The following is a 14,769-nucleotide window of genomic DNA, read 5'->3' on the forward strand; positions in this document are numbered from 1 at the left end:
GTGTTATTATTGACTAATTCTGCACAGGGATCAATGCCGTTGTTGGCACCGCCGGAGCTGGTGCCAGGGGTGGGACTTGGAACGGCACCGAGAACGGTGTCTGGGCCACTGGTGTAGAAGTTGAGGGCACTGGAGCAGATCTGTGATGCTCCCTTGAGGCTAGAGCTGGAGAATTCTTTGTGCCACCAAGAGTCCTTCTCTCCCCAGAAGGTTGACACTTGGGTTGGAGCTGAAGTTATCTTGATTAAGTCCCTTGTGGCCTCAAAGGTTGATGGCTCTGGGGAGGGAGGGAGAGGAGGGAAGGTGTCTTCTGCCAGGCTGGAGTCCCAGCACGTGCTTCAGTGAAGTTACCCAACCTTGAAGGTCCAGGTGCCGAGCCAGCTGGTGCCCTGTGTCCTGTCCCCCACCTGAGGGCGCACTGTCAGCATGTGCTGCGATAGAGGCCCCTGCTCAGCCTCCATTTTTTCTGTGGCACTGGGGATTGAGAGTGGTGCTGCCACTGTCTCAGTGTTGGGGAGACTCTGGGCGCCTCACGCACCGAGGTCAATGCGCTCTGTGTGGCCAGTGCGGGGTCTAAGGCTGGTGCCAGATGGAGAGCCACCTTCATAAGTAGGATTTTAAGGTGAGACTCCAACTCCCACTTGGTTCGCTGCTTGAATCCTCTATAAATAATGCAGGACTCTGAAAGGAGGGCCTCCCCAAGGCACTTTAGGCAGGCTTTGTGGGAATCCCTACATTTCATAGGCTTTGAGTACCTGACTCAGGGCTTGAAGCCTTGGGACCCGGGCATATTCAGGAAGCAAAAGAGCACTGGCCTTGGATATACTAGAGACAGAAGGAGGGAATAAAAATGAGAAGAATGGCATAAGTGTCTGAAAAGAGATATGGTGTATTGTATAGTGGCTACAGCAAGAAAATAGAACAATGATTTACACACTTCTGTGTCACTGTATTGTGCTCAACATAAATTGATGTGATAGGTGATCTCATATTTTCTTGTGTGGTTTAATTGTAATTCCTACTTTGATAGCATTTTAAAGCTATTAAAGCATCAGAAGTTTTCATTTTTTGAAATTATATTGGGAGGTTAAACAGTGTTGTAAGTAGTTAATCTGTGCTGTGTTTGAGGGAGAGGGAGAGAAAGCTGTTTTCCCTGTTCTGCAAAATCTCACATAGAGGCCCTTACTTTACATCCACATAGCACTGATTGAAATTACTGGGGGTCCAACTGTGCAGATTTAATAACATACTGGATGCAATCATTTCAACATTTATAGCCAAACTTTAACAAAGGTTTTTGAGCAGTTTAAGGCACGTAAATTAGATTAATTTGAACAGCTCCAACATGTGATTCACTGTCAGAAGGGAGGGAGTCTAGCTTACTCTATTTTAGGCATCACTTCTGAATTTGATCCAGTCTATCAAGTCCAAATCATGTTAACAAGAAAAAAAACCCCATGGGTTTTTTCCTACAGTATGCAATCTTTTTTGGTTTAAGGGTGAGCAGGGAGTAAGATAATCCTTTAACCCTGGAGGTTTGCTCTATAGCAGCATTGAATATTCTATAATTAATCCTCTCAGTAGACATGAAGCCAGAGAAGAGTTGCATTTCAGTATTGAACTCTTATATCAACTTATCAGAGGAACAAGGTACGCAGAAGTTAATAGTTATTTGTTTGGTTTTTTTTAGTTTACATGATAATTAATATAATCCAGAACTTGGTGGAGAAAGGTGACACGTTGGTAAATGGAGGTAAAAAGAAAATTAGCAAAAAAGGTTAAAATGAGAAAAATTTGAGATGTGAGCTTCAAAATCTCTAGAGTGAAGGGGCTTAAAAATTTTAAAAAATTGTAAAATGTGCTTGAGGTAGAACTGAAAGACACTTGAAAGTGAGCTGCTAAAAACAACGTGGTGAGGGCAATCTGGCAGTAGCGTCAAGCCTGTCGGTAAGTATTGGGCTACACAACACAGTTAGTTGGATGTAAGGCAGATTACGTCAATCAAATCGTTTGTGCGTCTATACTCACATTGGTCTCTCACTGCTTGAGCAGCCTATTAGGTTTATATTGAAACACCACCTCCACAATCAGGACTGAATCATGGTTGACATAATGGGATTGATACAATGTGAGTGCAGATACTGTGTTCCTTATGTCAACTCTTACTGTCCATTGCAGTTCAGGAATCCCAGTGCTGCAAAATCATCTATTATGTGCTGCACATTGCCTCATCATGGGCACAGGATTTGGGACGGGGGAGGGGGAAAAGGAGGCATTTCTCTTCCAAACAGGTCCGGTTTATGTATGGGTGACCACCCAGAGCACCATGTGTCAAGGGACATCCACGGTCAGGTGAATGAGACTTGGTGCATTTAACTTAATGCAGTAGGCTGGGCCTTGTCAGAAGGCCCTGACCTGACTACTTCCTCCTTCTTCACCTCATCATCCCCCAGCCACCCAGAGTGCTGGGTTTTTATCAGTCCCAGAGTTTCCTTTGTGCCATGTGGCAGAGAAATGGAAACCCCATGACATACAGTTGGAGCTGCAGCAGTCCCAGCAGGAACGTGGCCACATCAGCACATGTAGGAACCAGAAAAGTAGCGCTATCAAGTCCAGTGCCAGAGTGGCCAAAACTGTTGCACTCAAGTCATCACAGTGGACAACAGCAGCTGGGCCTCCCTAATTAATCCCGTCCATCATCAGCAGCAGCTCCAATAATGCACAGGGACACAGAGGCACAGGAGCTCCCATCACCCCAGGCAGTGGGGGGAGAGCCAGTGAATGAGAGGAATTGGCTTCAGCCTGTATAAGATGTGCCATATGAATGCACACATGGCTGGATCAGCCCTCTCAGTCTTCACATTTCTTTCACCATCACAGAAAGGGACCAGGACAAATACACAGATACACACACACAGCTCCACTCAGTTATCCTGTCTTGGCATGACAAGCGACACCCACATAACCACACAGGAACAAATGTTAAGTGTTCAAGGTTCCTGTGTGAGGCCTGGAGAAACAGTGGGAATGTCAACTACCCCACCTCCCCCGGACCAGCAGTAACCCCATGGTAGGCCCAGTCCTCTGGCAAGCATAGAATTTGCAACCCACAAGCGGAGCTGGTGTCCTGGCTGGAGCTGTCCCCCCACCACAAATATAGCTGTCAGAGTTCACCCATGATTAATTGCCTGCACAACAGCTCTCCTCTCAGGTGGATTTCCTGACTCCAAATTGATTCCTGTTCGACCGGTGGCAACCTGGGGTTGCATGTTTCAGCCTTATGCATTCAGTAGTTCTGCAACTACTGCTCCTCATCCCCAACCTTCATCACAATGTGATCCCATCAGTCAGTGCTTACTTCTCAGGCCAAGAAGCTACCCTCCACCATATGCAGCTGCTCTGTGAATGTCACTATTGAACTGGTTCTTGCTATGTCCCACTGAGATCTGCCTTCCAAGAAATCATCATGTTTCCCTCACATTTGGTTCTTCTTTAGTTCTACAAACACTCCAGGGTTATGTGTCTCCATGTTTGTAGCATAGATGTGGTCTGAGTGACATGCAGTCTGTGCGCTAGGGAAGGCTTCTTATTGCTTGTGCTAAAATGAAAAAAAAAGAGACAGACAAGATAAAGACTTCAGACAATGAACACCAATTTATTCCAGAATTTGTAGTCCAGTGGTGAAGCCAATATGAATATGATCACATCTGACTAAAATGGTCAGACTTACTTCTGACAATTGCTAAATGATGGCTTTTGAAAAAGGGAATTTAACTGTAGGAGTAACTATCTGTAATAATAATAATTTAACCTAAGCACAATTGTACTTTAACGTTTATTTAGCTGAGAATGAAATTAAAGACACTACATCACCAAAATGGAAGACATTAAAGAAAACATTCTAATTGTTATCTACTTAGCACCAACTGTTCATAGCAGATGGAAGTGAAGATTTTTAAATAGAATTTTTGAAATGTGTGAGAGGGAAGAACCTTAAACATTTCTAAGTTTCTAACTGTTCTAGGTTTTAGCAAAAAAACCATAAATGAAAACAAAAACACAGAATCATCAAAATATGCATGCAGCGTATAGGTAGAGTGATCTTTCAAGATTCTTATTCTTTATTACCCTTTGTAGGAATCCTTGAGATCAAAAGCATAATATATTTAACATAATTGCTATGGATTTCTACCAATGTCTCCTTCTCTGTTTTCATTTCTGAAAATTTTCCTTCCCTCTAATCCTTTTTTCCATTTTTCCCCAAGCAATTTTCCCCATCTTTCTGCATAGTAGCTTCTCTTTTTGGGTTTCAGCATTCTGATATTAAACACATTTGCAAGGCTCTCTCTCTCTCCCTCCAATTTTTCTGCTTGATACTGAGAATGGGAGCCACCAGGGATGGAGAGTATGGGACTGTTAACTAGAGGCCAGGTTTGGGGGGGGGGGGGGGAGGAGGGAGACAGACTGGATAATCATCTGGGAGTGAGTGACTGGAATTTGGATACTGGGGTCATGATGACAAGCTCAGGGAGCAAACAGTGGGACTGGCTAGATAATGAGAATGGAATTGTGATAAGAAGAGAGGTATGAAAAGGAAACAGGATGGAACAGGTGGGTTAGAAGTGACAAGGCAGAGCAGTTTGTGCCCACTGGAGAACACTCCCCTTCAGAGCCTGGAATTGAACCTTAGATTATTGAGTATCACTATTGCTCTGCTGTCAGCAAACATCTGTGATACACACAGGCAAAAGAGTGTCCCACTGCCTTTTAGTGATGGTGCTTATAGAGGACCAACACTACCAATAACATCACTAGTTCAAGTCAAGTCAACGTATTTCCACATTAAAAAACTAAGGAATCTCTCTCTGTCTCTTTCTCTCTCACACACACGCACACAGAATTAAAAGACCAACCATTATTAAAGTTGAAAAGTCAATCACCCGGGAGTTAGAAAGTGCCAGAATTAAGATTACCTGTGAGACCTTAATTAAATCCCACAGGATATATATGGTATAATATAGTCTTTAATGACACGATCACATACTATTTTTCCCACAAGATCCCTGTGCAACAGGCATGGCAATTTCCTACAATATCTTAGAAAAATACTACTGAGTCAAGTCAAACCATTTTGAATTAAGTTTATGTATCTTAGGACCTCATAGCATTAGACATGGAAATGTTTATGGGTGATTTATGCAACTTGTCTTGAAGATGTATTAATCCCAAACTTATGAAGTATTATGAGCTTAAAAGGACATTTTGAAATAATTGGCTCTAACAAGAATGATATGTTAGTTCCTAGGAAATATTTGGAAGGAGGGGAATACAAATGCCCACCTCTGGACCTTACAATTTTAAGTTTTGACCTTCAAAAGGAAGAGATCTTTGGTTTATTAATTATCTATTACCAGGATCAAAAGTTCCAAATAGAATGAAGGAAGTATCTCTACAATGCATAGTGGTTCATGTTCTGAGAAAAAGGAATTATGAACTTCTAACACAGGAAAACAATATACTGTTTGAAGAACTGTTCGTAGGCTAGAACCCTTACTAGAGATAACCCCAATTCCAGTAAGTTTATTAGAATGAACTGTGTGGTAACTTAACAGTGGCAATTACTCTGCCTACTGTTGTGGGGGAGAAAAGATTAGTAGGCCTGCTTAGGCAGTCTACCCCGTTGGGGAATTCACTGCAAGAAAACAGCTTGCAGCCCTGGAAATACCTTTTTTCCTGGGCAGAATCACAGAATTGGAAGAGATCTCAGGAATCTGTCATGTTCAACCCCTGGCTAAAAGCAGGACCAATCCCATCTAAATCATCCCAGTCAGGGCTGGGTCAAACTGGGACTTAAAAACCTCTATGGTTGGAATTTTCACCACCTCCCCTAGATAACCTATTCTGGTGTGTCAGCACCTTCCTATTGATACAGTTTTTCCTACTATTCTCCCCCGCTGTAACTTGAGACCATTGCTCCCTGTTCTGTCACCACTGAGAACAGCCTCTTTCCATCCTCTTTGGAATGCCCCTTTAGGTAGTTGAGGTCCCCCCCTCGCTCTTTTTTTCTGTAGAGTAAATAAACCCAAATCCCTCAGCCTGTCCTCATAAGTCATGCGTTCCAGCCCCCTAACTATTTTTGTTGCCCTCTGTTGGACTCTCTGCAATGTGTCCACATCCTCTCTATAATGGAGGGTTATTGGGTGCAATGCTCCAGATGTGGCCTCATCAGTGCTGAATAAAGGGGAAAAATCACTTCACTAGATCTATTGTCAATGCTCTTCCTAATGCACCCTAATATGACATTAGCCTTCTTGGCTGCAAGAGGTTCTGTTGACTCATATCCAACTTCCCATCCACTATAATCCCCAATTCCTTTTTGGCTGTACTGTTGATTTGCCAGTTGGTCCCCAGCCTGTAGCAGTGTTTGGGATTTTTCCATCTGGGGGTGCAGGTCTCTACATTTGTCCTTTTTGAGCCTCATCCAATTTTTTTGTTTTGGCCAGTCCTTCAATTTGTCTATGTCACTCTGTACCCTATACCTACCCTCCAGTGTATCTTCCTTTCACCCTAGTTTAGTGTCATCTGCAAACTTGCTGAGGATGCAATCCATCCCTTCATCCACGTCATTAATAAAGATGTTGAACAAAACCTGCCCCAAAACAGGTTGGGGCACTACACATGATACCAAGTGCCAACCAGACATTGAGCCTTTGATCAATAGCCTTTGAGCCAGATTAGCTAGCCAGTTTTCTATCCATCTCACAGTCCATTTACCCAATTCATACTTTTTGAACTTGCTGACAAGAATATTGTGGGAGACGGTATCAAAAGTTTTGCTAAAGTCAAGGAATATCACATCCACTGCCTTCCCCATATCCACAGATAAATTACCCTGTCATAGAAGGCAATCAGGTTTGTCAGGCATGACTTGCCCTTGGTGAATCCATGTTGACTATTCCTGATCACTTTCCTATCTTCCAACTACATCAGAATGGATTCCTTGAGGATCCCCTCTATGATTTTTCCAGGGACTGAAAATAATCATGTGCGTGGACTTTCAAAAGCTTGTTCTTATTTCAAAAGGTGTTCTTTTGGGTTCTTTTGGCATTCTATACTTTGGAAGATAGGCAGTGGTAACTGAATTTTTACTAGATTGGCACAAATTGAATTCCTTGTGATTCTGCCCCCTAAAGATGCTATATAATGCTATCTGCTTGTTTTTTCTCTCTCTGCTAATCTCATTACTTTAGATGTTTCAGATAAGATCAGTGCACTCCTGTTTGAGGCCTATAAATCAAAAGAGTTCTTATAAGAAAGAAGAGGGCCTGTTTCCAATAGCAGCATCTGAACCCAGCAGCATCTGCTCAGTGTTTACAGGGTTTAAGTAAATAACCATTTAAGCCTGTGACAGGCTTTATATAACAACATGTTACATTATAGCAGCTATCATACAATGGTTTCTATGGTTTTGGAATTTTCATTACTCTAGCTAAATTTACTTGGACTGTGGGAAGATTACAGCATGGTTTTGCATTCTTACTTTTTGCTCAAAACTATTATTGATCCTCTTCCTTATCTAATTACATATTTCCCATTCCAAATTGAGGTATGCATGTGCATATTTATAACTGCATATGTATCTATATCTACCTGCCATTGGATTTAATTTTTCATTCATTCATTTTACACACAATGTGAAATTATTGTTGAACACTTCACTTGAAAACGATAAACCAGAATTCCCTTGAAATAATTGCTACACTGTCCCACTGTAATTTATCACTGCCAGCAAAATTAGCCAAAAAGAATATGCTGCAGATATTCAGGATTGCCTTCAGTTGATACCTAATGACGACTGCTGGTTAAAAGTGCAGAACGGTAGCATTAAGTGCTCCATCCCTCTTTCTTTATCTGCTGTTTGTATTAATGATGGTATCACTAGGAAAGATATGAGTCTCATATACAGTAATTTTATGAAGTTAATATACATTGTTAAAGCACTTCTAATAGTAACACCTGAAGGAGATATCTAGTTCCTCTTGCAGTTCACACCCTTTTCTTCATGGAGATTAAGGAAATATGCATTTAAGCTGCTCCTGAATATCCTATTATGGACCACAGTTTATGGTCTAAGACCAGATTTTCCTCTCAGGATACTTTGTGCTACCCTGCTAATGAAGTCTGGCCCCAATACTAAGGGAATAACTCCGGTATAAGGATTAACTCCGAGATTTGTTGGTCTCTCAGGACTGGTCTACTCTTACTGGTGCTGTCGATCTACTTGAGCTACGCAAATAGAGTACCTAATGTCAACATAATCACCATAGCATCTTGCGTGTGGTAAAGTTAATGTGGGCTGCTCTCCTGTCAATGCTGATTTTTCTTCTCATATTGGTAGAGTACCAGTATCAATGGCAGTGTGCTCAGAGATCAATTTATCACATCTAAGCAGACACAATAAATCAACTGCTGGTTGATTGATTGCTACAATGTCAATTCACTGTGTAGTGTAGACAAGCCCTTACTCGATTCCCTCCTCTGCCACCTGTTCCAATACCACACAGGAGGACTAGCCTTAAACAGAACAAACCTGGGGACACCAATGGTGAGCTTTCAGTCTCCTTTCCACATACATCACCTCTGCTCTTTGCAGATCAGCTGCAGCCAAGAACTTAGTCTGTGTTCTCCACTTTCAACAGAGAAGAGAGTGCCATTTGTCACTGGCTATTGCCGGCATAGTAACATAACAAAATTAACTTGCTCTTATATACTGTAGCAGGCATGCATAGTGTACAGTAAATCTAAATTGGCTTTTCAACTTCCTTTTAAATTCCCATCCTTTTCCAATTACATATATAACCTCATTGTAACAAAATGCCTTCAGAGTCAAGATTACAACCAATCCAAAGATAATTATTTTTAAGTTTGAACACCAAGTCAAGATCAGTATCATTCATAATGGATACACAGAATTTTCTGAACATGGCAAACAGGCTGATTTGCTTTCCCCACTAGGTACCAGATCTTTTTTGGATAAATAAATTGAAAGTTCAAGAATTACAGATGTTAAAATACAGGTGGAAGAATATCCTTGTCTCACTCTTGTATTCTGAGGAGAGCTGAATGCATTTTTTTAACTAACAGTTCATTGGGGGGAAAAAACACATTTTCCATTGATCCCAAGTTATTTGAAAATTTAAACTAAGCTTCAGTTGGGAAGAAAAGATGCTCAGGGTTAGCTTCAGAAAAGTGTGTGTTTGTATGTGTATAAATACTTCAACATTTATTTTCATGGGGTCTGAAATTAGAGAATCTTGTTATTAGCCAGGTAAGTACTCTAGCCAACAACCTAATTTGTTCTCATTCTCTTCCATTGAAGCTGTTCCACTTTATATAAATACACCAATATTCATTGGTGGAAAAGGAGCTTCAGGGAGCAGCCGAGTTAGTCTGTTACAGAAAAAAACAGCAAGCAAATGGTCTGGAAGCACTTTATAGACTAACAAAACATGATACCATCTACATGTTTTGTTAGTCTATAAAGTGCTACCAAACCATTTGATTGATGGAAAAGACAACAGAGACAGGGTATGTCTACACTACCCTCCTAATTCAAACTAGGAGGGTAATGTAGGCATACCGCACTTGTAAATGGAACGAGGAGTACAGCTAGTTCGGATTAGGAAGCCTAATCCGAACTAGCTACTCCGTGCCGCGTGTAGCCGCGCAGCACGGGGTTCGAACTGCCGGCATTTAAAAATGGCGCCGGCCGGCTTCATGCAAATGAAGCCCGGGAAATTCAAATCCCGGGCTTCATTTGCAAGTGCGGTATGCCTACATTGCCCTCCTAGTTCGAATTAGGAGGGTAGTGTAGACATACCCACAGTGACTTTCTAGTCTGGTGATCAAGGAACTCTCCTGGGAGTTAGGGGATATTAATTCAAATCTTCTCTCTCTCTCAGATTTAGTGGAAGGATCTGATTCCACATCTGTTTCCTTCCATCTAAATGCCTTAATCACCACTCTATGTCTCTTTGGCCTAGTGAATATTTATACAATATGAAACAGCTTCACCAGGAGAAACTGACAGTAACCTACTCCAGAAGAATTAAAACAAGAATTATTTTGAGCAACTTCTACAGCTGTGTTATACAGGAGATTAGACTACATTATCTCAGTGGTCCTTTTTGGCCTTGGATTCAATGAGTAGCTTCTATCTTAGTGGTTAGGATATTCACTTAGGAGGGGAGATCTGGTTTCAGAGTTGAAATTCAACCCTGATTGATGTATAAAAGGAAACATGTACATGTGTATTTTCTGAAGCTGCCACTAAAAGACTGTTTGATATTTCTTTCTACACATTTCTGGAACCAAACCAAACCAATTTTTTTTCCATTAATTTTTGGTTTGCTGGCAGAACTGAGAACAAATATTCACCCAGCTTTAATTCTGGAGACTTCTTCATTGACTGTCAGAAGATGGTTCAGTGACATCCTCATTCCCCATCTTCTTAAAAAGGGACAATAACAAACGAGCTTAGAGGGCGAGAGACACACATGAGATCAGTAGAATAACATTTCTCTTCCCCATGAGACCAAATATCCAAACTTTATTATTTAATGTGAGAAAAGAAAGCTATGTGTGGAAGGGAGAGTAATGGAATGAATAATAAAATGTATTTTTTGTAAATCAAATTTAAAAACTACCCCAAAAGCAGAATGAGAAAATGGTTAAGTCTTTCTGAAGGGCAAGGAATAATTATGAGATTGAGAGAACCAGGCTGGGATCAATGAATAGACTGGAGAGAGGGATAAAACTATGAGGCAGCTGTATTGTTGGTCCCTTACATGGAACTGGGGGATTCTAACGGCTGATTTGCAACAAAGTGAAGGATATTTACACAATACACAATTATTACTAACTGTGCTGTTATAGGACACAAGTTCCCTTCACTTTAACAGAGACCAACCATTCATTCAGTTTCAATATAATTTCAATTATTTGTGTGCATATTTCCCTATTGCTATGGCTCTTTTTTTTCAGGTTCTCTAAGGCATGGATTGACTCTTTTTTTTGTACAGTATCTAGCACAATGGCCCTTTTATGATTGAGGCTTTGAAGAACTAACACAGCACAAACATATAATAAGGGTAGTTAAATACTAAACCCTATTCCCAAGGTAACAAAATGAGATTAGCCTATTAAGGAATACTGATCATTAAGCCAATTTTTCATAAAAAACAAGGCAAAACACAGTAAGACTCCATACTAGGATGTGAATAAAATCTTCATATTATTTCCTCGTTGAAGTTGAAAAAGTTGTTTTACTTTACCGCCTTTGTGAGAAAACATCCTGTATTTCGGTTAGTCTATTTTTTTCCAAAGATTCTTTAAGACATAGAATGCACTTTGACTCCAAAGTTCTAACGCTCAATTTTTTTATATTAATTCTAGACAAGTGTGATGTTCACCCATACTTATGGGAACTGGCTCGTCAATATGATTATACATATCAAAAAATGCTTTATGAAAAACAGGTCATGTTACTTATCAATTTTACAGTTACAATCTGCTGGATATGTATATCCTATTTTTGTGTGCATGTATCATTTTTGTTTGTGAAGTTAGAAATATGAAGCATGAAACTATGTACAGCTTTAAATGTGCTAATGAGAGCCATTAGTGGTACCCCAGAAGCCTAAAGATTTAATGGTCAACTCAATGACTTATGAACAGCCTTGTTTGTTTTATAAGCCCAAATGGTGGTTGGTGCTAGAAAGACATGGGACCATAAAACCTGGTATTGAAATCCATTTTGAACCCGGTATTTTTCCATGGAAAGGGGAAGTGGGGTGATGAAAAACAAAGGATTCCCACCCTGGGGAAAAGTCTGTTTAAGCAATAGGAAGCAATTCCCTTTTGTCTTCCTCTGGCTTTTGAAACTGCCTAGCATACTCTAAGAATAAACAAAGAACTTTGAAGGGCTGGAGACATGGATCCAATTGTGAATAAAAGCGCAACTTTCATTTAAACTGAAATAAGACCAGCTGTTTAGGATAAGAATTTTCATGTAAAAAGTTTCTTAGGGTACATCTACACAGCTGTATTATTTTGGAATAACTAACATTATTCCAAAATAACATAGTCCACGTCTAACCTACAATCGGTTATTTTAACATAATGTCAAAATAATGTTGAATTGGAGGACTCCTTACTCCAACTCATAGAGCCCTTATTTTATGAGGAGCAAGGGAAGTCGGAGGAAGAATGCTCATTCTTGGACTTCCTACTGTGTAGACAGCATCAAAACCCAAAATAAGCTATTTCAACTTAAGCTATGCAATTGATGTAGCTCAAATTGCGTAGCTTATTTTGGCTTTAACCCTGCTGTGTAGAAGTGACCTTAGAGAATTGGAACTAGCTATGCATTTCAATTCATTTTAATTTAGTAACTTTCTTTGATCTGTCTCTTTTCACTTGCAACCACTTAAATCCTACTGTTTGTATTTAATAAAAACACTTTTGTTTCTCATCATGCCCAGTGTAAATTATTTGTTTCCTGGAGGTGGGGAGCAACCAATATGCATGTCTCTTTCATTGATAAAGGAGATTACCTGATGAACTTCCACTGGCTACATCTAGAATACAGCCTTCTTTCAGAAGAAGCATTTTTTGGAAAAAATCTTCTGAAAAAACTTCTTCTGAAAGAGAGCATCCACACTGCAAAAATGCATCGAAAAAGCAATCTGCTTTTTCGAAAGAGAGCATCCGGACTGAATGGATGTACTCTTGCATGTAAACTGTGATTGCTATGAACAGAATGGCCACCAGGGCACCTGTGCTTTTTCTTCTTTCCTCTTCTTCCAAAATAACTCCTTTTCCCCCATCCACACACGCCTTTTTGTGAAAGAGCTCTTTCTCAAAAAGACTTCTTCCTCATGGAATGAAGATTACCAATGCTGGAAAAACCCCTCCATTCTTTTGATTTTCTTGTGGAAGAACTCAATTGCAGTGTGGACTTTCCTCAAGTTTTGTCGGCAAAATGGCCGTTTTTCCAACAAAACTGTAGTGTAGACATACCCACTATGTAAAAGTTTTACATAGAAAAAGATGCATTTATTTGGCTTTTGATTTCTTTTGGGAACCCAACTTTCCTGGATTCTATGCCCTAGAATTGTGTCCTTCCAGAGCTGAAGTAATTTAATGTCCCCATTGCTCTGTAAGGAGGTAGTTACCCCAACTCTGTGCTTTGTTTGGGAGAAACCAGAGGATCTGGCCCAGCAGGACAGGATGGCGCGGATTCCTAGAGAGCAAGAAGGCAGGCTTCAGTGGCATGATCAGTACACTAAAGAATAATGTTAAGGGGTCTTCTGTGACTGCACCCTATCACAACAAGATTCTCAAAAGTAGCATGCTAAATCCTGAGTTCCATTTCTAAATAAAAGAGGTAGATTTTGAGAAGTGCTGCATATCCATCAGTTCTCACTGATGTCACCCTGGATGAGCTATGGTATGCTGCAGGAAAACAATGCAACTATGGGGCTCTGGTAACTTTATAAACTATCCAAGCTTCATTTGTGATGCCAGAACCACTACAAAATGTTTTTTCCCTGATACTCTTGTACAAGCATAGAATCTAAGATTAAAAAGGATAAATAAATATTTAATAGATGTATAGGTTTTAAGGGCAGAGAAAACCATTTGAGCATATAATCTGACTTCCTGCATAACATATACCATATAATTTTGCCAAATGATTCTGACATCAAAGGTCAGTGATGCTGGAACATATCTTTTGGAAATATACCTAATCTTGATTAAAAGATTTCACATGACAGAGAATATACAACGTGCCAAAGTAAATTGTTCCAACGATTTCATTACTCACAGTGATAAAAACTGTACCTTAATTCTAATCCATATTTTTCTAGATTCAGCTTCCAGACAATCTTTTTGTGTCTTTGCTGGACATCTCATGTGTAGACTACATTCTATTTTCAAAATCAGATATGCAAATTTTGCAGGAATTTGTATATCTTCTTCCGATCTCACTTTTGAAAGCAGATCTTTCAAAAGTGAAAGTAGTCTGGACGCCTTTTTTTTTTTGGAAAAAAGCCTTTTTCGAAAAAACCGCTCTTCCTTAAAAAAAATGAGATTTGTGCATTTTTTTCAAAAAAGGTTTTTTTCCCAAAAATCCGTGTCCAGGCTACTTTCACTTTCGAAAGCTCCCACCGAATTTGCATATCCTCTTTTGAAAATAGCACATAGTTTAGATGTACTCTCATTGAAAGGCAGGCTTTTCAGAAATGATTTTTGTAGCTCTTTTCTAACCTCTCTCCAATTCATCAAAATCCTTTTAAAATTTAAGACATCAAATTTGCATTTTTCATGTAATAGCTGAATTAATACCATATGCACTTGTAATCCCATTTACACATCCAAACACTGTAATCATCTTTTAGCCATTGCTTGCCCAGGGCTATGTTCATTTGGGCTATGTCTGGACAGCAGGGCAATTTTGGGATACCGAAGTATCCCAAATAGCAATTCTGGGTCTTTAAATAAGTCTGTTATTTCAAAATATATTTCAAAATAATGGGCAAGCTATTCTGGTGTCCCCGTAACCCGCATTCCACAAGGGTTAAAGGACTTGTCAGAACAGTATTTTATTTTGAAATTGGGTGCTGTGTAGACAGCACCCAATTTCAAAATAAGCTATTTTGAAATTATCTCAAAATAAGTTATGCTAAGGGTGCTGTATAGATGCAC

At 40.0% G+C, this 14,769-nt stretch overlaps 1 protein-coding gene across 1 annotated transcript in view; it reads right to left on the minus strand.

Annotated features, from left to right (window-relative positions):
* Positions 1-1,219: 1,219 nt before the first annotated feature.
* The window catches only part of LOC142827199 (uncharacterized), a 34,247-nt gene continuing 20,697 nt past the window's right edge, over positions 1,220-14,769 (minus strand). The window contains exon 3 of the mRNA XM_075921414.1: positions 1,220-3,598. The gene's annotated coding sequence lies outside the window, so the exon portion shown is untranslated. The remainder of the gene's footprint in view (positions 3,599-14,769) is intronic.

Source organism: Pelodiscus sinensis, chromosome 2 (genome assembly GCF_049634645.1).
Source record: "Pelodiscus sinensis isolate JC-2024 chromosome 2, ASM4963464v1, whole genome shotgun sequence".
In the NCBI taxonomy this organism is placed as follows: Eukaryota; Metazoa; Chordata; order Testudines; family Trionychidae; genus Pelodiscus; species Pelodiscus sinensis.